The sequence below is a fragment of the Bubalus kerabau genome, chromosome 1 (assembly GCF_029407905.1).
Source record: "Bubalus kerabau isolate K-KA32 ecotype Philippines breed swamp buffalo chromosome 1, PCC_UOA_SB_1v2, whole genome shotgun sequence".
NCBI lineage: Eukaryota > Metazoa > Chordata > Mammalia > Artiodactyla > Bovidae > Bubalus > Bubalus kerabau.
In genome coordinates, this window is record NC_073624.1 from 262069997 (window position 1) to 262095263 (window position 25267).

The 25267-nt window shown below is 38.9% G+C and overlaps 1 long non-coding RNA gene across 3 annotated transcripts in view; it reads right to left on the bottom strand.

Annotated features, from left to right (window-relative positions):
• LOC129639600 (uncharacterized) overlaps positions 1-25267 on the bottom strand; it is a 108312-nt gene that overhangs the window by 75425 nt on the left and 7620 nt on the right. For 2 of the 3 annotated variants that reach the window (XR_008708489.1, XR_008708486.1), the window contains exon 2: positions 24740-24875. This is a non-coding gene — a long non-coding RNA (uncharacterized LOC129639600). Of the gene's footprint in view, positions 1-5921; positions 6669-7336; positions 7432-24739; positions 24876-25267 lie in introns of those variants that run through there. The other variant, XR_008708499.1, reaches the window with a different exon arrangement.

Genomic DNA, 25267 nt, shown 5'->3' on the forward strand with positions numbered 1-25267 from the left:
CATCTCACCAAAGATGTATCTTTGGATCCCAGGGCTTTGTGGGTCCTTTTCTCACAATACTTTTTTACTCTATTTTGAAATAGGATAATCACTCTTTAATTCACCTATTCAGCAAACTTTTCTTGAATGCCTATCATGTGCCTTCACTGTGCTAGGCATTGTTTTGTTAAAGAACAAGATGGGAAAGGCTCTGCCTTCCTGGAGTCAAAGCTCAGATGACAGATATTTTAAAAATTAAACTTTTGTGAAAACTACAACCCATCTAGGTGTCTTGAAGCAATATCAGGTGCCTAGGTTGTAGCCCCTCAATCTAGGCTGACTATATAATGTTCAGCAGTAGTTGGGACTCTGGCTGGCACAGAACAGATACTTACTAAATAGTTTACTAAATTGATCTAATGAGTATCAGAACAACAATAAGATTGCAGGAATAAATGGAAGAAAATTTTACATTTTAGAGACATTTTAGAAGTGATATCTTTTCTTTCCCATCAGGATATTTGCTTTTCATTCCTTGAATTTTAAATATTTAAAAGTTTATTTAAAAAGAAAACCTAATATTTCTAAGACATACAGACTATTTTTAATGTGCTAGATTTTCAGACTTGAGGTGTATTTTTGGAAATCTAGGGCAAACATTTAGTGTATTTCACTCTAACATATGAACCTGATTCAGAGGCCCCACTCTTTTTGAGGCTTAGGCTACAATCTTATCCTGCTTTCTTCACTTTAAGTCAAGTGCTTATGAAACCTGTGTTTGTTATTTCAAACTCTTGAACACACTTCTGAACAGGGTACAGGCAGTCAGGGAGAAAAATTAAGCTGCCTGTTGAAAAGTCTGACACCTATAAGATTCCACTGGCCTGAAAGAGTGAGTGATGTGTCTACAAGAAGCAGTTACTCTTAGCGAAATAGTTTGACTACACAATGTAAGCTAGTGCTATATCCCCATGCTGTCCAGAGGCTTGCCTCTGCTCTCTGGAGCTTCCAGGGCTGCAAATGAGTTTTCTACAAAGAGTCAACGCCTAGTGCAACAGTGGACCTCTGAACTCTGCTCCAGCCTTAAAGACAATATTCGTCCATCCCTATTCTGTGCTGTGCTTAATTGCTCAGTTGTGTCAGACTCTTTGTGACCCCATGGACTGTAGCCCACCAGACTCTTCTGTCCATGGGGATTCTCCAGGCAAGAACACTGGAGTGGGTTGCCATGCCCTCCTCCAGGGGATCTTCCCAACCCAGGGACTGAACCCAGGTTTCCCACATTGCAGGCAGATTCTGTACCATTTGAGCCACCAGGAAAGCCCAAGAATACTTGAGTGGGTAGCCTGTATCTTCTCCAGGGGATCTTCCTAATGCAGGAATCGAATTGGAATCTCCTGCATTGCAGGTGGATTCTTTACCAGCTGAGCTACCAGGGAGTCGTCCATCCCTATGCAACTATAATTGCAAAATATTTAGAGACTCATCCATAGACAAATATGAAAGTATCCATAAGCTGAAGCCCAGAAACTTTGAAGAAGGGTATATGTCTTTATTATGGATTTCCTTGATTTGTGATACAGGTTTCATATACTCCATTATCTAAAAGTCCTCTTCTGATTTTGTGCTTTATATTTCCTCATTGCTAATTACCAGAGACAGATGATCTCTAGCAAAACTAAGGGCCAGAAAGAGGTGATGGATGGCTTGCTAAAAACATTTAAATTTACATTTAAATCTGTGACTGCCCCCATTTACTCTTCCTAAAGGGGTATGTTTCAATCTACCAAGGCTTGCTTTCTTCTCAGATAGCAGGGCACAAACATTTATTGTGTCAACCCTTAAGGAGTTTACGTTTTAATGAGAAGAAACAAGTATCCCTCAACTAATGTTAATGTGAGGCAGAAGCAAAATACAGCAGCAGAAGTATAAATGCAAGACCAGGAGATCACAGAGGATAAAAAAAAGGGGAGGGAGGACACTGTTTAAAGGCAGAGACAAACCCAGCCTCACCAAGCAGTGATGTCCAGTATCTGAACCCTGTAGGCTATGATATCAGAATGCAGTGAAGGGGGGCTGGAAGCAGAATCAAGAAGATAGTGTGAGTTACTGACCACTGCTGGGAGCAGTGAGGCGCTGGAGCCAAGGAGGAGGGGGAGCTCCACCCCAGACACAAGTTCATCCCCTGGATGTATCTAACCTTTGCAAAGCTGTATCTACGGGGATTATTTATTTAGTTGAAGTTTGGGGCATTATCCTTGGGAGAATCCAGATGCTTTGGTACATTTTAGCTTCAGAATGTAACAGAGAAGTCTATCCTTGCCTAGGGTGGCATTTGCTACTATAAATCATGACGTGCTGGGTTTTAGCTGCGGCTGAAAGCTGAAATATATCTCCTTTTAACTTCTACTCCATGGTCCTAGTTCAGCCCTCAGGAACAGAGATGAAGTTGAATCCCTCTTCTGTGTGGCAGCCCTTGAACTGTCATTAGAGGGGCCCCTTTCATGCACTTCCCCACGTCCTCAGCTCCATGAACTATTCCTGTTGGTGTGCACTCTGCTCCCTGCGCTGTCCTGGGCCTCCTCCTCGGCACATCCTCGAACTTGTCACATCTCTCCTAAAATAGGAAGCCCACACAGAGCACCAGGTTCCTGGGAAGAGGAGCCAGGGACAGCTTCCTCCCTCATCCTGTGCACTGTGTTTATAAAGATGTCCTCGAAGGGCTGGCAGTCTTTCTAAGCAGCCCCTCATCCTGTTGGTGCCTCCTGAGTTTACTACATAGCCACATGTGGAGACATTTATCACATGGACCTTGAAAATCCATCTATTCTCATGCCAACTCCTCATGTAGCCTCAGAATCAAACTGTACTTCTTAAAGCAGGAGCAAAGATGTCTGTTACACCTCATGGGGAAAAGGCACACTGGTTACTAGCATTATTGAAACAGCCAGCATCTATTGAGCTCTTGTATATGCCAGATAATCATTTTAATGAATTATATCCTTTTACAAAATTAAACTATATGTTTAATCATAAAATATGAACAGATAGAAAGACATCAGTACAAAAGGACATAATATGAAAGGCAAATCTTACTCTTACCTTATCACACATTTCCATGTTCCATATATCCCACCAAAATTTTTCTGTGTGTATATATTATATATCATGTTTTTACATAGTATCTATAATACTCAGTCTTAGACAGTTTCAGTCTAGATCTAACCAGTTCTTAGAAATTATTTCATAACATTCCATACAGGATCATCTAAATCTTTCCAACAGCTACATGTATTTCATTGAGTGGATGTACCACGGTTTGAATCTCATTTAATTCTAACAACAATGCTATGCATGAGTCTTCCTCATTAAACCTACGGAACACTGAGGTTTATAGACACTATTACCTTGCTCAATGCCACGAGTTGTAAAGTAACTCTGTAAGGGTTCAGGGGCATATCTGCCTGACTCCAGTGTTTATCTATGTATAACCCCTCTAGAAAATTTTCATGGAGGGATTTCATATTTCACAAACAGATTTTCAAGTACATAATGTCTTTCCCTTTACATTTTGTAACTGATACTATAAGACTTAGAAAGCAGCTCACGCATTTTGCTATGGCCAGAAATGTTCATCTAGCTCAGACTGTCCTGAGCTAGTTCAGCCTCTGGAGGCCACAGATACCAGTGATTTGCCAGAGTCTAGTTGTAGAACGAAAGTATATTGTCCGTTCTCATCAGCACTGTTCATTTCTACACAATTTTACATTTTTGTTGTGCAGGTGCCTTTTGTTTTTATTTTTAACAGAAACTGTTACAGCATCCAGAAATATCTCATCATATATTGAAAATCTGTGCTTTATTTACTGTTTTAATGGTTTTATTTACCCCAGTTCAGAAGGCCATAATTGGTTCTATCTCCTGGCCTCATACTCCCCATCATTGTCTCTTGAATAAAGCTGCTAATTGCATGCAGAAAATATTAAAACATGATCATGACTCTGCTAAAAGAATAAACATGTCAAGTGTCAACAAGATATTGTAAGTCTGCTGTGCTTCAAACTGAGTCAAAATAGATGGCTTAAATTTGTTCTTCTCCGTGCCTGTTTTGAGAAAGTGAAAAAGATACACCTGTTATATTAACACGTTCACTGTGCTCCAAGCCTGTTCCTCTTCACAATAAATAAATTAAGATTTTGGGTCCCTTTGCAAGCCTCAGTTCAATCTGACTCGGGCACCTCTCTGATCAAATATATCCACACGATATTGTCTACTACATTATAGCACATTAATAGCTTGTAAAGTGAAATTGATGCAGCCTGATAGACTGTTTTCCTGAAACAGTGACAAACTCATCAGTGATAGATGCACTAATGGATATGTTGAATTGCAATAAATATAAATGCAGAATCGAGCATTAAAAACGTCATCTTGTGAGTTGAGGTATTTATGAGGCTGAGCCAGCTGGAAACACGAGTGGTGCGTTCCTGTGAGCCGCGGCAACTCTGAGGTTCCAAGGAAAGCGGAGGCCCTTTCATCAAATAGGTCAGGCCGCCGGCAAATTGTTGTCACAGCTGTGCCATTGTCAATTAGGCCTCCAATGACTCAGCCCTTTGTTTTTCCTGCTTGCACATCTCACCCCATCTTTTCTCTGGACTTGGGTGCTTCACTCCTGCAACCTTTCCAACACATTTCCCCTTGGTGACTCTTCTCACATGTTCCGATTCATCTTCCAGGCATTGATCTACAGCTCAGAGAAGTGACATCAGGGAAGCATCTCAGCTACTTCAAAAGGCACTGCTATTCCTTCTGGACTCTTTTGGCATGTCAGACCCAACAGGCCAAGCAGAAATGCTCCGCGTTGTTACACATTTGCCTCTGATGTGTCTGATGCACCTGCCCAGCCTTTCTGAACCCTAAAGACTCTGTTTAATGTCAGCAAAATCCAGCAAGACAACAGGATCCAGGATGCAGTGGAGGACAGAGGCATCTCACACAGTTTTTCGTCAAGCTCAAACAAAACCACGCATCAGGACCACGTCACAGACACATTGCATGTTTTAGGAAGAAAGGGAACAGATTGGGAAGTATGTTTGGGGGGACCAGGTTGTTGGTTATGGAATTTTTTGAAACCTGCTGGAGTGGTAGATTAAAAGTTAGCAACATTTTTTAATATGTGCCAATCTCAGTCTCAGGTTTGAGCATGGGGTCTGTTACAGTTACTGAAAAACGCCCTATTCATTTCCTGGCTTTCGTCTGCATCCAGTGTTCTCATAAACTGGTGCAGATTTGTTGTCAGCATTCAGTAAAGTGAATTACTCAGTACTTTTTCGAATCAGTTGTCACAACGTGCTCTTGATGTGCTCTTAATAGAATATAATCAAACTGACATTATTTTAGAAGATTACTAGACTTGTCCCCTAAAAATAAAACAAATATTTGGCAATTGTAATTCAGTTTAACATGAAAATAAGTTAGTTTGCTTGTTGTTGATTCTGCTTATCACCACAAAACCTTCATAATTAAACTCTTTTAAAATAGTGATGTACCTCTTGTCATTGTCTTACTATAGAAGTAAATAACATAAATAACAAAACTAAAGAGAACAGCAATGTGCCACACGATGAAAAAATAACGGCATGGCATTTTGAGTCTAACCATATTCTTCATCTAAAAGCTTACATAACAGATAAAACGTAAAGGAATCTTATAAACCTGACCCTTCAGTGTATTCTGGTTGATTGTTTAATCAATTGTGAGACATGTAGAAACCATCTCAGCCTTAAAATCAAGCTTCAGTGTAATGCTAAATCTCGCCCAAATTCATATCAAGTATTTTGAGTATTTTCATAACTAAGACAAACTATCAAGGACATTTTATCCCAAATTAGTAAATGGAAAGAAAGTGTCAAAGAACATTGTGAGAGTTAGCGATAACTTTATTGGAATTGCTTCCACTACTATTAGTCCTCAAACTCAGTTAAACAACTTTTTATTAAACCCCAGTTATAATTCAAGCAACTTTTTAATCTCTGGTGATGACAAAGCTATCCACTGAGTAAATATTTATTGAATATCTATTATGTGTCAACAAAGGGATATGAGGGAACAAGCAAGATCCTGCACTCATAGGGTCTTCTATTCTGCCAAGGTAAGGATGAAGATAGAATATACATTTTAACATGAACAACAAAAATATAAGGTATTGATGAGCATGATGCAATGCAAAGAATGAAGACAGATGAGTAATTGGCTGCCTTTCTTAGACTGGTCAGGAAAAGCCTCTCTGAGCTTTAGATTTAAGCTGAAAAATACAAATAATGACAAGTCAGTCATATGAAAATAGAGGGAGAGCATTCCAAACAGCAGAATAATTGGTGCAAAGGTCTGGAGACAAAGACAAGTTTGGCAAGTTGGAGGCTCAGAAAGACCAATTTGACAGAACAATAGATTCTAATTATGCCATTTTTCTTTAAAGAACTCAGTTCTTTATTCAAGATAAAGAAGTCACTGCCATAGTATGTCTCTCTGTAAATTGCTGCATGTGAGTGTGTATGTATGTGTGTGCTGAAGTCTTAGTCACTCTTCTCCTGTACTTGTCTCTGCTTTTCCTCTTGAATAGCCTTGGGTCTTGAGCCACTGTGGCAGAGGACTCTACTCTAAAGGCCAGTTCTCCGCCGTCAGGACCCCTAGAAGGATAAACAGCCATAAGGATATCTGGATAGGCTAACCTGGGAATATAGAAGCTTGATTCACAATAGACATGCCAGGATGCTCTGAGCATACTGGCCCTCTGAAGAGCTCCTGTTCCTTGAGCCAGCTGAGACAGGAAGCAGCCTCTTGCAGCCACCTTAGAGTAAGCTGTCAGGATTTTCAAGGGCATGACAGGAGATATGGGCCTCGCGCTCTTTGAATATAGGACAGTTCTATTCTTTGGAAAGAATTTTAGCTTGATGAATTCCTTGTTTGAAATTCTGATAAGTAAATCTCTGTTAACAGAGTGATAGTATTCCTGCCTTTTATACATCCCTAGATTTTAATGAAGTCATTAAATTCATTTTTAAAAGAAGATGAAGCCAGATATCAACCTTGACCTTGAGCGTCTCATTGACAATCACTTTTTCGTATAATAGAAAACATAACTTTGAATGACAATTTTGGTTAATTTTTCCCTGGGGGGGAAATAAGTTAATCACTTTATGACTCAGTTCCTTCATCTGTGAAATGAGTGAATTTGTTTAGATCTGTTAAGCCCCCTTACATTGTTAACATTTATGATTAATAAAATATAAACTATTATATAAATGTGACTTCTATTGTGTTCATTGTTAGTAACAACAAAAAATTCCATACATACATGCACCAGAAATCATATTGTACAGAACTTTGGAGATCTCAGACAAGAAGGTGTTTATCGCAGCACTGTTGTGAAGAATGTCACCAAGGAAACTGCTACTGAAGCAAAAATGGAAATAGGAACTGAGTTACATACAAAGATGAAGTTTTGTCAATTGATTCAGTTTTCATTTGATTGTTCTCTTAATCTGGACTTCAACTTCATAAAACAGTTTCAAAATTATTATTTTACTAAACATTAGGTATTTTGCCTAGGCATATTGGCTTGTAGTCCATGGAATTTTGTGGTCTCCCCTTACAGTTGTGTTTATGTATAACCTTAGAATCAAAGTTTAAAAAGTAATGGATGAGAGGTTCCAGAATGGGCCTTAAGGGCTCCTTCCTATGACTGTCCTTCTGTACAAACTTCTCAGAGAAATCCAGTGATCTGAGAATGGTCTCTCAGCTATTTTCTGATGCCAGTTCAATGCCAGTTTTCCTAAAAGTTAAGGAGAATCTACATGGTTTCTCCAACTTGCCTCCATATACCAGCTACTCTAATTGTGGTTAGTGTCTCATTCAAGTATTCACAAAAGGTAAATATCTACTCTGTGCCAAGGATTATGCCAGGTCCTGGAAACACAAAGAAGCAATTAGAGAATTCAGATGTGGACTCATTTACCCAAAGAGTAAAATGTTAAAGCATTAGTCTGCATGGTAGACCTTCAGTCCATAATGTTGAAAGAAAAAAATAAAAATATAAAATGGCCCATGGCACCTTTCTGAGTAGATCATAAAGCAAAAGGAATAGAAGGAAAATGAAATGCTTACATCAGAAGGTAGTACAGTTTGATTATAACTCATCATTACTCTGGTGTAAGTCATTTTCAGAGCAGTTAGGTTTGAGGCTGTTACATTCTCGGTCCAAACCAGTTTGGCCACAACTTGCTTTCCTATTAAGGACCCACAAAGAAAACCCTGGAGATAGCACAGCTACCTGCCAAGTTTCACGTTAGGACAAGACCTATGCAACCAACTGGGGCTGAGTCTTGGTTCACTGCACTGTGCTAAGGATATGGAGCCTTGAAAGCAAGGTTCCAAACAGGGTCACATCCACAGCAGTGCCAAGAAAGAGAAGGGACTGATGAGTGGAAGCTAGCAGCAGAATGAGCGATGCAACCATGAGCACGTGCCTGTGATGAGAAATCTTCCTTCTTCTGCTTTTCTAGTCATATCAGCAGTGGCAGAGACCCCCAACAGGTGCCGGAGGAAAGGGCCGGAAAGAACCTGGGAATGGAGGTTCTTGCTCTAGATGGAAAACAGTTTATTTCAAAGTGCAGGAAATGCAAATTTAGAGTTTCTAGAAGCAGCTCCTTCTTTGAAGAAGGAAGAGCGATTGTACCTGAGTCTCCTCTATTTGCTTACTCAAAAATACACAAATCACAGTAAAAATCCGAATTCATTGTCAAGATGTCAGAATAACAGAACTTGAGTGAGTCTCATAAAACAGCTCAAGTGTTTCTGTAAATATTTTGAATGCATTCCTAATAACACTAATAGCATTATGTAGTATTTTTGGATATGAATCTTGTTTTGTAAGGCCACATCTTCACATCTAGACAGATAGAATCAGTCTAAGAACTATTGCAATCTCGACTTCCAAATACAAGATTCAACAAACGCTAAAGAGAAGAGTGAGTAAAGATCCAGAAGTTTCCGACCAATACTTTGGTGATACACTAGCCCAAATTGTTTGATCAAAAATTTCAACAAAATTCATTCTTTACTGTCAGTGTACAGTTGAAAAATTGTATTTCAAATTAAAAGCACAATAGCATGCCCTTTTATTCCAGCTCTGCAGCAAAAAGGGTAAAATAAGGTTCTTTTGAGAGACGCAAAAGTATGTTCAGAGTGTACTTATGCCATGCTCGCCCTCCCTTTCGTGGAGCCCTGTGTTTACTTCAGCATGTCTGCATGACATCAGTACTTAGAAGATAAACACAGTCATAAAAGTAGTATCATTGCTCCTTACATGTCCACCAGAACATTTATTCAACCTACTGACATTCATTATACACCTTCTAGGTGACAGAGATTGTACTAAATTCTGGGTTGATGAAAAAAAGATATAGCCCCTGTTTTCCAATTATTCACAGTCTTTTGAAGGAAATGACAAGCTGACAGACAAGAAAGTTAGAGCCACATTAGATTCAAGTACGTCATGGCAAATAGATGAGGAAAAAGTGGAAGCAGTGGCAGATTTTATTTTCTTGAGCTCCAAAATTGCTGTGGATGGTGACTGCAGCTACGAAATTAAGAGACACTTGCTCCTTGTAAGAAAAGCTATGACCAACCTAGACAGCATATTAAAAAGCAGAGACATCACTTTGCCAACAAAGTCCCATATAGTCAAAGCTATGGGTTTTCCAGTAGTCATGTACAAATGTGAGAGGTGGACCATGAAGGAGGCTGAACACCAAAGAATTGATGCTTTTGAATTGTGGGGCTGAAAAAGACTCTTCAGAGTCCCTTGAACAGCAAGGAGATCAAACCAGTCAATTCTAAAGGAAATCTACCCTGAATATTCATTGGAAGGACTGAAGCTGAAGCTCCAATACTTTAGCAACCTAAAACAGAGGGCCTACTCATTGGAAAAGACCCTGATGCTGGGAAAGATTGAAGGCAGAAGAAGAAGGGGATGACAGAGGATGAGATGGTTGGAAGGCATCACTGACTCAGTGGACATAAATTTGAGCAACCTCCAAGAGATAGTGAAGAACAGGGAAGCCTGGCGTGCTGCAGTCCAAGGGGTCGCAGAGAGTTGGACAACTGAACAACAGTTGTTGTTCAACTTAGCAACTGAAAAACAACAACAACAGACCCACCATGCACATTCTTGAGGATAAAGAGGGGTGGGTGAAGGTGGGGGCAGAAAAGTCTTTCTGACAGCTTGAGCTTAATGTTGAAGGTTAAGTTCAAATTAGCCAGGTAAGGAAGAGGAAGTAAGTGTTCCAGGCAGGAAGACCAACACATGCCAAGACTCAGAGGTGTGAGAAACTGCAGGGAGAGAGAGAGGAAGCCCATAGTCCATATTAGGACGTGTGGATCTTTAGCCAAAGTGTGGAGAGTCACCTGGGAAAGTAACAGTATCAGATTTGTACTTTTGAGAAAGTTATCTGGCAACTTGCATAGGATGCAATAAAGATATGCCAAACTGGACACAGAGGCTAATGCAAAAATTCAAACATGGCACCAGGAAGGTCTGAATTTCTTCAGACTCTTATCACCATCATCATCTGTGAGAATATACAATATGGCACGCTCAGTACACACATTATCTTACTTGATTCACACAATAACAACAGCGTCCTTCTTATGCCCCATTTTACAGCTGGGATAAGTAGATAGAAGACTTGCCCTCACAGAGTAGTAACTAGAAAAGCAAGACTGAAACCCAGGATGTTTGCTATTAGACCCTCATACTTAATCATAACTTCACGCGTCTTCACATGATTCACTGCATCTGAAGAGAAGTTCATCTACTACATTCCAGATATAAAGCAAGCAGGTAACAGCACTTCCCAGCTGGTGCTAGTGGTGAAGAACCCACCTACCGATGCAGGAGACCTGACATGTGGGTTCCATCCCTGGGCCGAGAAGATCCCCTGGAGGAGGGCATGGCAACACACTCCAGTATTCTTGCCTGGAGAATCCCATGGACAGAGGAGCCCAGTGGGCTACAGTCCATGGGGTCACAAAGAGTTGAATATGACTGAAGCGACAAAGCACACACCAGTTCTAGTGAGACAGGGAAGGACTCGCTCAATAATCACGCAGCCCCCAAAACGATGAGTACTCCATCCCTAGGTGCTCAGCAGAGACAGAAGGGGATGCACGTTTTTAAATATATGGTTTAAGAACATGATTTGTGACCAGTAAACAAAGGTTTGAAACATCAAACTCCTCACTAAAAATCTACTATAGGTTTTATCTGAAGGAAAAAAAAAAAAGTCAAATCAATCAGTTGCTTTCTTTGCTCATGGGCATTTGAACTATGATTTTAATACCCCAGATTTTGTTCCCAAATAGCTTCCTTTTGACTAACACCTTCTCTATGGAAAAAAAAAGTTATATTCATATTACTGTTTAAAATGTTGCAGTATCAAAATATTGACTCTTGAACTTAGCATTTCATTATTTTGAAAAGATATGGCAGTAGTACTCTAGTATAAAACCCATTTTATTTGAGGTGACAGTTTCCAGACCCATTCATCCAAGCAAGAGCTTCATTATTTCTGGCAAGGATCCCAGGAAGGATCTCCATAACTCAGAACTTAAATATCATTTTTGTTAAGGACCAATTATGGTAATACTGCCAAAAATGCTTGAAATGCTCACCTCCCTGCCCCTCCACAATCAATCTTAGGAACAATGGATATAGCAGGTAAGAATCTGTCCTTTAATTTCAAATACACTTAACATACAGAGGTATATACATTAAATAAGACTGACCATAAATGAGATGCAGTATCTGTCAATCTCCCAGAATAATTTGTCTACATTTATTGAACAGGAATTTTTACCATTTTCTACATCCAAAATTAATCTGTTTCACATTTTTAAAAGAATCTCAAACTATATTTCATGAAAAACCAAGAGCAAATAATGTGTTCAGTACCTACTACTGAATAATTTTTTTAATGTAAATTCTGAAGTACAAATAAAATCAGTGCACTGGAAGTCTTGAATGACGCAATTAGCACAAGCACTTCCAAAGGCTATCACTGAACTTCTGTTAGCCTTAAATACATGTTGTTGGAATAATATTTAAGTTTTGGTTTTCAAACTATTTGGAACTGAAAAGAGAAGTTATATGCCACGTGTTGGACTGTAGGGCCTTGGAGAGTATGGAGAGACCACATCCATTCATTAGTTAATGCCAAGCCCGAGTATGCTTTCCACTTGAACACTGCTCACTAAATATTGGTTAAATGAATGAGTGAATGGAAGAATGAATGAAATATAAAGGAATGCAAACACTACCCTGGTGATACAGGCAAACTGTTCTTTAGTAAGAGAGAAAGGAAGAGTCAAAGGCCTGGGTTATTAAAATTCATTGTCCACTATAACTGAACTCACAGGATAACTGGACTTAAAAATCACAAGATAATGTCTCTCCAGTTACAGGCACAATAATCTGAAATGGGCACCATGCCAGCATGAGCACTGCAAGCCTTCAAAATTAGCACTGTTTTCTTGGACTTTGTGTTCTTTCCCAGAAGATAAGATTATTTCTTACCACTGTTTAGCACTTATATTTATGTCTGCTCATATCCGTTTCTCTAAGTAACCAATATGTTAAACAAAATGTCTCTATTTTGATCAAGATAAAATAAAATTGAATTAAGCTACAGTTAGTCCTAATTTCTGATTAACAATTTCTCATAGGTTTAAAAATACTTGCTAAATTAGCATGAGACTTAACTTCTTACATGTTTATTTTCTTGTCATTTAAGGAGGAAACTCTTTTTCTGACTTGAAAAATTTGAAAGGAAAAAATGCATGTTTATCTTTGTAATCTAGGTCATAAATCTGTAATTTTTATCCCAACTTTATAATCAACATATTTTCTTACCTTAAAAAAGAATGAAAAATAAAGTCAACCACAAAGCAAATTGGGGAATATTTATTGTTAAAACCACAAAATAGTACTATATGGGAACATAGGTCAGGGACTGAACTGAGATTTACTTAGAATTAAAATTTAAAGTATCTTTTCCTGAAATGATTCCAGGAACTTTGCAAAATATTTGTCCCTATTATAAACTCTTATAACTTTCATGGTTGTATGGTTTTTAATTATTTCACAGCACAGTATGAACTGAATTCTCTAGAGGCAAATACTCATGAGTCCATTTTGATTACATGTTACCCAGCATTTACTTGAAAGAAATAAGTGAAAACAGCATTTTGGTTCAGCATTTCATATAAGTAAATGTCTTGGATATTTTCACAAACTCCAAAGATCCAAGTTAAAAAATAATGACATTCTAATTTTGGCTCAAGTATTTTGGATCATCTTCTGCATTTTGACATAAATTTCACATTCATTTTTGTATTAGAATCCTTAGTAGGCAAAGTGCAATGTATTATTTTACAGTCTTTGAATCAGAGAGAACTTTTAGGAATCAATGCAACGAAGTTTAACTTACCTTAAAAGAGACTGGTTTTCATGAACTCTTGCTAAAATGACCTAGGTTCTCTGGTCAAAAGCAATACAAAGACTGCCCTCTCTTCTCTTCTCTTCTCTGAGACCCAGTGGGCTGATGGTTCCCGCTCTGTCTGTGATAGGCACTGCGGAAGACTCGAGTTTGTGCTCACTCCTGATGCCACACACCTTTTCTTGGCACTTCCTCTGGTCCCAAGGGAAAATTCCTGCAGAAATTTTCTTCTCCATAATCTCTTGACAGATGGCTCTGCTGGCAAGAGTCTCAACTTTTAGGAGCGCTTTAATAGGCTTTTATTCTCCCGCATCGCATCTTCACAGGTTTTATTTTTTTAATTGCACATTGGTTGATGCCCCAATGTCCTAACAGGCCAGAGCATCATTGCCCCCTTGGAGTACTCCCAGATAATCTGCTTCTCTTGTTTTCCATTTCAATAAATTTACAAAGCTAGTTTCCTTTTAATGTTCCATTCTTTTTCTGCTCATACACACAAAGGCAGTTGGAAAAAAGGCTCAAGTATTTACTTTAAAGCACAAAGTGAATAAATATTGAACTGTTCAAATACAAAAAGTAATTTTGTATGGCCATTGATAAAGTTAGAAACCAAAAGAAACAAAATCTTACAAATACCAACTTTCTTGACATTTCATGCTTTCCTCTATCAAATACCTTTTATGTAGTTTGTTTTCTCTCTCTCCCTCTCTCTCCCTCTCTTCCTCTGACCCTCTCTCTCCATGCCCACACCTTTCATCTTTTTGGAAAAATAAAGGAAACCTAACCTGAAATTATAGATTCAATTACTATTGAGATGTTACTTAAGAGAGTTAAAAAAATAATACTATTCATTTCTCAGTTCTTTCATCCTTATCCTTAAAAACAATGAAAATAAGGATGACTTAAAAATAGATAGCAAACCAAAATGTCTATAAATCCAGGTAAGGAATTTCAGCCAGGTATAAAGTGCGGAGTGGTGGGAACCATGGCAAGCTGCATGATGTGTGCCATTTTCAAAGGACAGTGGCTGTTCATCTCCGGCTCATTACTATCTGATAGGAATTCAAACTCTGAGTTATGAGAGCTAGTTTTCAAGAAAATTCCCATATCTGACTTTTTGCACGTGAAAAAGCTTATGTCTTTTACATCTTAGAGGAAACTATGGTAACTAAGCTCAAACACCTATGACCAAGGGCCTTAGGCTGACTTCTAACCTAGAATATACTGAAATAAAACTAGTGCAAACACCAAAACACTGCCCCTTATTAACTATGAGCTCTTTTCTTATATGTGAAAATGATGATAAAAATGTAGACTGGTTAAGTCAAGTAAGAAAATGCTTATAATAATCCTTATTAAAGACGTTAGGAAGCTTCATAGCCCAAAACAGGTAAATGGTGTGAGCAAGGTACAGTTCAAGTCTGGAGAAGGACCAGGTTTATTTTAAAAAAATAATTAAAAATCAGTTTAATGAGAAAGTGATAAATTGTATTATATCTGGATTTCTTTATAACACTATCCTATATAATAGGTACTAGTTTTTTTGTAATTACACAACTCATGCTAAGTGCAAAAAATATATATATTTTTTTAATTCTAATTTCACTACTAATGAAATATTAGTTTATAATCTTCTAGAATGTGTCTATATATACATTTATACTTTTATAAATTATAAAGTATATATTTATATATATACTATTACATACATATGTTTTATATTATATACTTATAGAGCAACAGTGAAAGTAGCTCAGTCGTGTCCAGCTCTTTGCAACCCCATGGGCTGCCAGGCTCGTGGAACCCCACAGTAGCCTGCCAGGCTCTTCTGCCCATGGAATTCTTCTGTCAAGAATACTGGAGTAGGTAGCTTATCCCTTCTCCAGGGATTCTTCCAAACCCAGAAATCGAACTGGGGTCTCCAGCATGGCAGGCAGATTCTTTTATCAGCTGAGCTATCAGGGAAGCCCATATACATAAATAAATACTGACCTTTATAAAAATTGTGTATTGAACATACTTGACATATACTACTAACAATATAATACTGCACAATTAATATAATACCACACAATTGCACTCATCTCACACGCTAGCAAAGTCATGCTCAAAATTCTCCAAGCCAGGCTTCAGCAATATGTGAACCATGAACTTCCAGATGTTCAAGCTGGTTTCTAAAAAGGCGGAGGAACCAGAGATCAAATTGCCAACATCTCCCGGATCATGGAAAAAGCAAGACAGTTCCAGAAAAACATCTATTTCTGCTTTATTGACTATGCCAAAGCCTTTGATTGTGTGGATCACAACAAACTGTGGAAAATTCTGAAAGAGATGGGAATACCAGACCACCTGACCATCCTTCTGAGAAATCTGTATGCAGGTCAGGAAGCAACAGTCAGAACTGGACATGGAACAACAGACTGGTTCCAAATAAGAAAAGGAGTTTGTCAAGGCTGTGTATTGTCACCCTGCTTATTTAACTTATATGCAGAGTACATCATGAAAAATGCTGGACCGGATGAAGCACAAGCTGATATCAAGTTTGCCGGGAGAAATATCAAAAACCTCAGATATGCAGATGACACCACACTTATGGCAGAAAGTGAAGAAGAACTAAAGAGCCTCTTGATGAAATGAAAGACGAGAGTGAAAAAGTTGGCTTAAAACTCAACACTCAGAAAACTAAGATCACGGCATCTGGTCCCATCACTTCATGGCAAATAGATGGGAAAACAGTGGAAACAGTGACAGACTTTATTTTGAGGGGCTTCAAAATCACTACAGATGGTGACTGCAGCCATGAAATTAAAAGACGCTTGCTCCTTGGAAGAAAAGTTATGACCAACCTAAACAGCATATTAAAAAGCAGAGACATTACTTTGCCAACAAAGGTCCATTTAGTCAAAGCTATGTTTTTTCCAATAATCATGTGGATGTGAGAGTGGACTATAAAGAAAGCTGAGTGCCAAAGAATTAATGCTTTTGAACTGTGGTGTTGGAGAAGACTCTTGAGAGTCCCTTGGACTGCAAGGAGGTCCAACCAGTCCATCCTAATGTAAATCAGTCCTGAATATTCATTGGAAGGACTGATGCTGAAGCTGAAACTCCAATACTTCGGTCACCTGATGTGAAGAGCTGACTCATTGGAAAAGACCCTGATGCTGGGAAAGATTGAAGGTGGAAGGAGAAAGGGATGACAGAGGATGAGATGGCTGGATGGCAGCATCAACTCAATGGACAGGAGTTTGAGTAAACTCTGGGAGTTGGTGACAGACAGGGAGACCTGACATGCTGCAGTCCATGGATCACAAAGAGTTGGACATGACTGAGCGACTGAACTGAACGATATATTACTGGATTATTAGTCTGTTTTTTTCACTTAAGACTAACTTTGGTATCAGGTGTTCCCTATTTCCATAAATAATCTTCCCACAATGTGATATTTAAATGACTACATAGTATCCCATGGTTTAGATTTAATTTATCTGGCCAATCTCCCATCACCAGGTAAATTTTCCCAATTTTTTTTAACAATAAAGTGTCCACAATTGACAACAACTGTTCACTTATCTTTGAACCTCTATTATATCTCATCGTGTCAAAATATATGCATAGTTTCCTCCCAAAAGATTGTGCCAATTTACAATCCTGTAACTGCGATAAGTGAATTCATTTCCCCACATTCTCAACAAAACTGGGTATAATCTCTCTAATTACTTTAGGTGGAAAATAGATTATGTAATATTTCAAACATTTAAAAAAAAAAAAGGGTTTCACATATACTGGATGAATTGCTTTTTCCCTAATGTGTTTTCTCACGACTGACTGGCAGAGTGGGTTTATCTAGTTAGTCCTTCTTGGAACCAGTAAACTATAACATGGGCAGAGGGAACCATCCAGAGAGAGACATGTGGTCTGTCAGTTGAAGTATCTGAATCCCAACCAGCAGCAATGGGACTCTTTCCGTGGGCCTCTGATACTTTTATGCTAATCAGACACTTCATGATGGTTAATTTGGGGCTTCCCAGCTGGCGCTAGTGGTAAAGAACCTGCCTGCCAATGTAGGAGTTATAAGAGTCTCGGGTTCAACCTCTGGGCCTGGAAAATCCCCTCGAGGAGGGCATGGCAACCCATTCCTGTATTCTAGCCTGGAGAATCTCATGGACAGAGAAGTCTGGCAGGCTACAGTCCATGGGGTCAGAAAGAGTCGGACATGACTGAGGTGACTTATATGCATGTATGGTTAATTTATGTCAACTTGACTGGGTCACAGGGCATCCAGATATTTGATTTAATGCTATTTTCAGGTTTGTCTTTGATGTTTCCAAAAGAGACTAACATTTGAATCAATTGTCTGGGGTAAGCAGATTGCCCTCCCCAGTGTGGGTGGGTGTCAGCACGTCTCTGAAGGGCTTGAAGAACAAAAAAGCCAGGGAGGGAGAAGTTATTCTCTGCCTGACTACTGAGCAAGGACTTGGGGCTGCTCCTGCTTTGGGACTGGCGCTCACACTATCAGCACTCCGGTTCTTATGCCTTCCATGTGGGGCTGGAACGGTACCACTGGCTGTCCAGCTGACAGGTGGCAGGTTGTGAGCTTCCAAGCCTCACTAATTCTTCACAATAAATAAATATTGATATAGATATCATGTTGGATATATACATACAAACTGACAAATACCCCTACCACAGTATTGATTAAGGTGAAAAAGTGAGGAAATTTGTCAGCTGGTGAAGTCTTCAATAAATAGAATTTCATGTTACGATGACTCATTGTGACATACATGGAACTGGAAGAAGAAATGTTGATGCCAAGACTAGTGCCCATTGCAGCCTTGTTCAGCAGTGTAATACACACTCTGGATAAAATATTCCAGGTATTCTGGATAGCACTATCTCTCTATAGAGCATGGTTTTAGAAGGACCTACGTGGCTCAGTAACTGTCGTATACAGGGTTCTTTGCAATTGTTCCCTGGAGCTAATCAAATCTCTTTAAAAAAACTCAGTCTCCCATCTGAGAAGTGATTCCTCTCAGTGGACCCAGAATCACTGAGTGACTTTGGATAAATAACCTCCTGTATGTCAGTTTCCAATTTGTAAGATGAGAAGGATAATTGCAATGCTTACCTCATAATTAGTATCATAAAGATTAAATATGAATTGCTTAGATGATTGCCTGATATAGATTGACATATAACTTTTTTTACTCTTATCACTGTACTTTTTGTAAGTTTCTATAGTTTCACAACCTGAGTATAATAGTTTATATCTTTACTGTATCCAGAAAAAGGTAAGTTTGTTGAGATAAAGGTCTGTTCACCTTTACTATCAAAAAACGAACACATTGTCTAGAAAGTGAGGTCCTGAATAAACATTTCTTTAAGGATGAATGGTTAAGTAGATGGCCATATCATCAGGCTGAATATTTCCTGCCATAATTCCCCTTTCTGATTTCTAGTTGTAATTCTTAGTTTCACTCTTTATTTAATTTTACAATCTTTAATAAGCACATACATTCCAGTTAAACCTATAGCATGACAACGGATATTATAATTAGAACAGGTGAAATATTAGTCTTCACCTTAAGGGGACTATGTTTAGTTTTGTGTGAAAGATCATGATTTAGCTTCTAAATAAGAACATTGTCAAAATGTGACCATTAGGGATGAAAGCTACTGTCTGTAGAACAGGTCCTCAGTGTCGATATTGAACCACATGACCTAAACAATTTTGCTTTTGTGCTTCAGAGACCCGCGGACACATCAAAAGCTAACAGAATCCTGGTGTGTGATTCCGGTTCATTGCTGAGTAGCTTTTAAGGTTTAAGAAGAAATTACCTTTTCTGGTTTCCTTCCTTGATTTGGGGTAAAGACTGTTTATAACACATTTTATTAGTTCTGACTTACCACATATGTGTCATTCATGTAAAACACAGATCATTCTGCAAGTTTCCAAAAATAACAAATGCTATCTCGAAAACAATTTTTCATAAAATTCAACCCATTTTCAATTGAGATTTTCAATTGTTTCCCTGGTGCAATGAAGGAGACCCGGGTTCTGTCCCTGAGTCAGGAAGATCCCCTGGAGAAGGAAATGGCCACCCACGCCAGTATTCTTGCCTGGAGAATCTCATGGATGGAGGAGCCTGGTAGGCTATAGTCCATCAGGCTGCGAAGAGTTGGACACGACTGAGCGACTAACATGTCTTCTTCATATCAATTGAGATAAACAATTAAAAATTATGTCTTCCATGTAAGGCAAAAAGAAGAATTCTGTGCTCTCAAAGCAAAAAGGGTATGGTAATGTTTCAGAGTATAATTGAATACTATAGAGAAAAGGCCATTTTATATATCATAGTTATCATATTCTTTTGTATTCAAATCAAAGAAGAAAAAAGATTTCAACCAGATAGTCTTTAAACACTGTTGGAAATACATGTGGAAAGATGTAAATAAGTGATTATTTGGAGTGGCTTGTGCACCTGAATTTAGTCATAATGTGTCTTTCTTATACATCCTAGAAGAGGAGTTAATTTTTGTTTAATCCTCTATTAAACGTCAGGCCAAAGAAGCTTTCTTGTTGATATTTACATAGAATTAAAGAGTGTTAGATCTCCAGGGAACTTCAGTTCAGTTCAGTTCAGTTCAGTCGCTCAGTTGGGTCCGACTCTTCGCGACCCCATGAATTGCAGCACGCCAGGCCTCCCTGTCCATCACCAACTCCCGGAGTTCACTCAGACTCACATCCACTGAGTCAGTGATGCCATCCAGCCATTTCATCCTCTGTCGTCCCCTTCTCCTCCTGCCGCCAATCCCTCTCAGCATTAGAGTCTTTTCCAATGAGTCAACTCTTCACATGAGGTGGCCAAAGTACTGGGATTTCAGTTTTAGCATCATTCCCTCCAAAGAAATCCCAGGGCTGATCTCCTTCAGAATGGACTGGTTGGATCTCCTTGCAGTCCAAGGGACTCTCAAGAGTCTTCTCCAACACCACAGTTCAAAAGCATCAATTCTTTGGCGCTCGGCTTTCTTCACAATCCGGCTCTCACATCCATACATGACCACAGGAAAAACCATAGCCTTGACTAGACGAACCTTTGTTGGCAAAGTAATGTCTCTGCTTTTGAATATGCTATCTAGGTTGGTCATAACTTTCCTTCCAAGGAGTAAGCGTCTTTTAATTTCGTGGCTGAAGTCACCATCTGCAGTGATTTTGGAGCCCCCAAAAATAAAGTGTGACACTCTTTCCACTCTTTCCCCATCTATTTCCCATGAAGTGATGGGACCGGATGCCGTGATCTTAGTTTTCTGAATGTTGAGCTTTAAACCAACTTTTTCACTCCCCACTTTCACTTTCATCAAGAGGCTTTTGAGTTCCTCTTCACTTTCTGCCATAAGGGTGGTATCATCTGCATATCTGAGGTTATTGATATTTCTCCCAGCAACCTTGATTCCAGCTTATGTTTCTTCCAGTCCAGCGTTTCTCATGATGTACTCTGCATATAAGTTAAATAAGCAGGGTGATAATATACAGCCTTGACGAACTCCTTTTCATATTTGGAACCAGTCTGTTGTTCCATGTCCAGTTCTAACTGTTGCTTCCTGACCTGCATACAGATTTCTCAAGAAGCAGGTCAGGTGGTCTGGTATTCCCATCTCTTTCAGAATTTTCCACAGTTTATTGTGATCCACATAATCAAAGGCTTTGGCATAGTCAATAAGGCAGAAATAGATGTTTTTCTGGAACTCTCTTGCTTTTTCCATGATCCAGGAGATGTTGGCAATTTGATCTCTGGTTCCTCTGCCTTTTCTAAAACCAGCTTGAACATCAGGAAGTTCACAGTTCACATATTGCTGAAGCCCAGCTTGGAGAATTTTGAGCATTACTTTACTAGCATGTGAGATGAGTGCAATTGTGCGGTAGTTTGAGCATTCTTTGGCATTGCCTTTCTTTGGGATTGGAATGAAAACTGACCTTTTCCAGTCCTGTGGCCATTGCTGAGTTTTCCAAATTTGCTGGCATATAGAGTGCAGCACTTTCACAGCATCATCTTTCAGGATTTGAAATAGCTCAACCGGAATTCCATCACCTCCACTAGCTTTGTTCGTAGTGATGCTTTCTAAGGCCCACTTGACTTCACATTCCAGGATGTCTGGCTCTAGGTCAGTGATCACACCATCGTGATTATCTGGGTTGTGAAGATCTTTTTTGTACAGTTCTTCTGTGTATTCTTGCCATCTCTTCTTAATATCTTCTGCTTCTGTTAGGTCCATACCATTTCTGTCCTTTATTGAGCCCATCTTTTCATGAAATATTCCCTTGGTATCGCTAATATTCTTAAAGAGATCTCTAGTCTTTCCCATTCTATTATTTTCCTCTATTTCTTTGCATTAATCACTGAGGAAGGCTTTCTTATCTCTTCTTGCTATTCTTTGGAACTCTGCATTCAGATGCTTATATCTTTCCTTTTCTCCTTTGCTTTTCGCTTCTCTTCTTTTCACAGCTATTTGCAAGGCCTCCCCAGACAGCCATTTGCTTTTATGCATTTCTTTTCCATGGGGATGGTCTTTATCCCTGTCTCCTGTACAATGTCACGAACCTCATTCCATAGTTCATCAGGCACTCTATCTATCAGATCTAGGCCCTTAAATCTATTTCTCACTTCTACTGTATAATCATAAGGGATTTAATTTAGGTCATACCTGAATGGTCTAGTGGTTTTCCCTACTTTCTTCAATTTAAGTCTGAATTTGGCAATAAGGAGTTCATGGTCTGAGCCACAGTCAGCTCCTGGTATTGTTTTTGTTGACTGTATAGAGCTTCTCCATCTTTGGCTGCAAAGAATATAATCAATCTGATTTCAGTGTTGACCATCTGGTGATGTCCATGTGTAGAGTCTTCTCTTGTGTTGTTGGTAGAGGGTGCTTGTTATGACCAGTGCATTTTCTTGGCAAAACTCTATTAGTCTTTGCCCTGCTTCATTGTTTATTCTAAGGCCAAATTTGCCTGTTACTCCAGGTGTTTCTTGACTTCCTACTTTTGCATTCCAGTCACCTATAATGAAAAAGACATCTTTTTTGGGTGTTAGTTCTAGCAGGTCTTGTAGGTCTTCATAGAACCATTCAACTTCAGCTTCTTCAGCATTACTGGTTGGGGCATAGTCTTGGATTACTGTGATGTTGAATGGTTTGCCTTGGAAACGAACAGAGATCATTCTGTCGTTTTTGAGATTGCATCCGGGTACCGAATTTCGGACTCTTTTGTTGACCATGATGGCTACTCCATTTCTTCTGAGGGATTCCTGCCCACAGTAGTAGATATAATGGTCATCTGAGTTAAATTCACCCATTCCAGTCCATTTTAGTTCGCTGATTCCTAGAATGTCGACATTCACTCTTGCCATCTCTTGTTTGACCACTTCCAATTTGCCTTGATTCATGGACCTGACATTCCAGGTTCCTATGCAATATTGCTCTTTACAGCATCAGACCTTGCTTCTATCACCAGTCACATCCACAGCTGGGTATTGTTTTTGCTTTGGCTCCATCCCTTTATTCTTTCTGGAGTTATTTCTCCACTGATCTCCAGTAGCATATTGGGCACCTACTGACCTGGGGAACTTAGAGTTCATCTTATGCAATTCCCATCTTTTTACATATAAGGGAGGAGGGTGAAGATCAAAGTTATTAAGTGATCTTCCCCAAAATACATTTAATAACTGGTACAGTCAAAACTCAATCCCAAGTTTAGTGTATTTTGAAACATAGACAAAGATAGGCTTTGCTTCTGATAGAGCTGAAAGCCTCAACTTTAAATGATCTAAACTTGACCAGGACACATTTCACTAGGAACCACCATGAAAAAAAAATCACATGCCATCCCAATTCTCTCTCTGAGTCTACCTGTCATATTGTATATGTTGGAAAGGGATGACTTTAACCGAATGAAAATAAATCAACTGTGAGTACATTCTAACCCCAGACTGAGATGTAATCTACTAATTAAAGTATTAAAATAATTCCATACTAGCTCAAGTCCCCCACATGCACTTCCTGGTGCCCTGTGTTGGGACCCCAGTCTCCCAATAATTCAGCAACCGAGGTTTAAGTACTAGACTGTCAGGAGTCTCCAAGACCCAACCCCTTCTTTTTTATTTTATTTTATTTTTATTTTTAAACTTTACAATATTGTATTAGTTTTGCCAAACATCGAAATGAATCCGCCACAGGTATACCTGTGCTCCCCATCCTGAACCCTCCTCCCTCCTCCCTCCCCATACCCTCCCTCTGGGTCATCCCAGTGCACCAGCCCCAAGCATCCAGCATCATGCATCGAACCTGAACTGGAGACTCGTTTCATACATGATATTATACATGTTTCAACCCCTTCTTAATATTGGCTTCCATCCTGATCACTGATGTTCATGGTTGTTAAATATATTAACATTATCCCTGGATCCACTTTTCGCTTCTCCCTCTCTAAATGTTAAAGAGCAGCATTTGATTCAGGTACCCTGATAAATCTTTATTTATTTGAAGATAAATGAGGCATAATGAATAAGGTATATTCAATGAACTAATAAGAATTGCATTTTTAAATACTTAATGATTCCATTGAAAACTCAGCTCTAGAGTGCTACTTTGAAAAAGTCTGTGATAACAGCTGAAAGATTAAAAGATACTTCTTTTCAGAAATAACATTCAAATCGGATAGTCTCAGGTTTTACCCCCAAATCACTGTCTTATGGGCATAACTTTGTGTCCTTAACTAGTGATATCATATACATTATTCCTGTTTCAAGCCAGGAGCATAGTGGACAAGTTAGAATCTTCCAAGGCTTAGCAAGAATCCCTGCCTTTAAAATTACTCCTATGCCCTGTGAACTCTGGCCCATCAAACTGATGAAACATTTAGTCTAAAAAGCACTGAAAAGTGGTCAATGAACCCTCTCCCCCTGAAAAAAAGAAAGCTAACAGAGGAACCAAGTCAGTGGTTGTGATTAGATAGAAAGAGGAAATTAGAGCTATAACAAAATATGACATAAAAGGCAAAGCACCACAGAATAAATAAAATAGTACATAACAGGAAGGGATCCAAACCAATACAAACAACTGCAAAGGGCCTTATTGGCAGACTTTCAGACACGGAATTCGAGGAGGACAGACACATTTAATTGTTGAGTAATACTTCTTAAATGATGTTTTACCTCAAGGAAATCATATCAGTGAAGAATGTGGAAACGGTTGGGCAGCTGCGTCCATCCCTTCTAACCAGAGCCCAGCTGCAGGAAGAAAAGCCAGCAACAGAGAGGAGACAAAGAATAATGAATGAGAGGATGAAATCTAGAAAGAAAGAGAAATTAAAATGAGACAGTGAAAAATTAAGCTGCAACTCAGAAAGGCTAGGGGAAAAAAAAAAAACACTTCAAACAAACTGTAGCAAATATAATTTAGAATGTTTTTAAACTCAACTATTGAAAAACAAATCTTTCCAAGACTAATTTGTAAGACTGGCAGACCCTTGGAATTCTTGCCCCAGTGATGGAATGACTGAAAGATAGTACTATGCACTCAGAGTGTAGGCCCCCAGGTTGCCAAGAGCTATTTACAAAGTGGACATAACTGAGAAAATGGGTGTATATTTGGCTATTTTTCTCTGATATCCAACATAAAATACAAAGTCTATATAGTTCTCTGATACAGAAAATATTATTTGCATCTTAGCAAAGTATATT